The sequence below is a fragment of the Sceloporus undulatus genome, chromosome 7 (assembly GCF_019175285.1).
Source record: "Sceloporus undulatus isolate JIND9_A2432 ecotype Alabama chromosome 7, SceUnd_v1.1, whole genome shotgun sequence".
In the NCBI taxonomy this organism is placed as follows: domain Eukaryota; kingdom Metazoa; phylum Chordata; class Lepidosauria; order Squamata; family Phrynosomatidae; genus Sceloporus; species Sceloporus undulatus.
Genome location: NC_056528.1, coordinates 25,083,550 through 25,085,126, shown reverse-complemented (window position 1 = coordinate 25,085,126; position 1,577 = coordinate 25,083,550).

The window sequence follows — 1,577 nt, the reverse complement described above, 5'->3', positions numbered from 1 at the left end:
GAATGGAGCCAACAAAGGCAGATTTGCATAGCCCTGAGGTCATATTAGGTGGGCTGCCTAAGTCATGAGGTTCCAGAAGGCCTGGGCACTTGGCCTTTGGCATCCCTTCGGCCAAGACATGGCTGGCTTGGTTGTGCTTTCGAGCTTGGTTTCCATCTGGCTGATCGCTATTGGAGGAGCTGTAGCTTCATTCTATCTGTCTTTCCATACATGGCCTTCGACAATAATTCACCTCTTGGGTGTCTCGCACATGATGCTCATCCTTTTGCCTGGGCTATACTGTCTATATTGGATCATGGCTGCAGGGTATCCTCACCACCGCCAGGTCTACAACAGGAATGTGTTCATCAATGCACAGATGCTGGTGAGTAATGGCTGGCGTCTCCCATCTCCATCTTTGGAGACCGGAAAGGTCAGCACCTTGGGAAAAGGTGCGCTAAAAGTAGTTTTCTTTCCAGTCCTTTGAGGCAGGAAATTTGTTTTCCTTCTGGCTGTTTCCCCTTTGTTTAGAATCTGGATCGTGACCCAATTCTTGCCCTTATCATGACTGAGGGCTTGCCAGAATCAAATCAAGGGACATCTAAACTGAATAAATAAATGAGACACATGTGGTCGTTGATGCAGTACAGAGTGATGATAAATGCTCAGGTATAAAGCATAGTCACATAGTTGTGGGAGTGGGGACAGAAGGAATAAGATGTCAAATGTGCAAATCATGATGCTTGTCCTAAATTTTCAAAGGGCATAATAAGGTAATACAGGTCTTTCAGATCTTTACATGGTCAGTTAGTACTAATGTGTGAAAGCAATACATTTGCTTGCTAAAAGTCAGTTCAGTTTCCTTAAGATCAACCTTCTCTGAGAAGATTCTTTTTGTCAGAGTAGTGAGAACTCTTGTATTAATATATTTTGCATGCCATGAAGCCGTTGTCTTTGCTCATACCTCTGTTAATGGATTGGAATTTGCAAATGCAATTCAGTTCAGCTGTTTCAACTTCTAGTCTTCCTTTGTAATTTCATTGTCCAATGTATGTTCAGGAAAGTTGAATTATTCTGCAACTGGTTTTTCGATAAAGCCATTTATAATGTCGGATTTGTGACAATTTGTCTTCTTGTACAAAGACTGTCCAGTTTGACTAGTATAGTGTAGAAGGGCATTGCTGGCATATGCCACACTGGAGAAGAACAATGTACCTCTAATGTTCTAGGTGATACTATTAGTCCCTGTGATATTGCTCCCAGAGTAGATGTGAGGTCAGCGTTGGCATTTGGGTTTGTACAGCATCTTGTCCCTGTACAGCGGGGCCTTGGTATCGGCTGGGATTTGGTTCCAGGACGGTCCATGGATGCCAAAATCTGTAGTTACTCAAGTGCCATTATATGCAGCAATGTAGCAAAATGCCATCTCTTATGTAAAATGGCAAAATCAAGGTGTGCTTTTTGGATGTCATGTGTGTATTTTCAAACCATGGTAGCTTGAATCTGTGGATGCATAATCCATGAAGATGGAGGGCTGATTGTATTAGCATCCATGCTATGTGTGCTGTTGTAAGGTTTGGCATCTGTTTCTGGGCTGT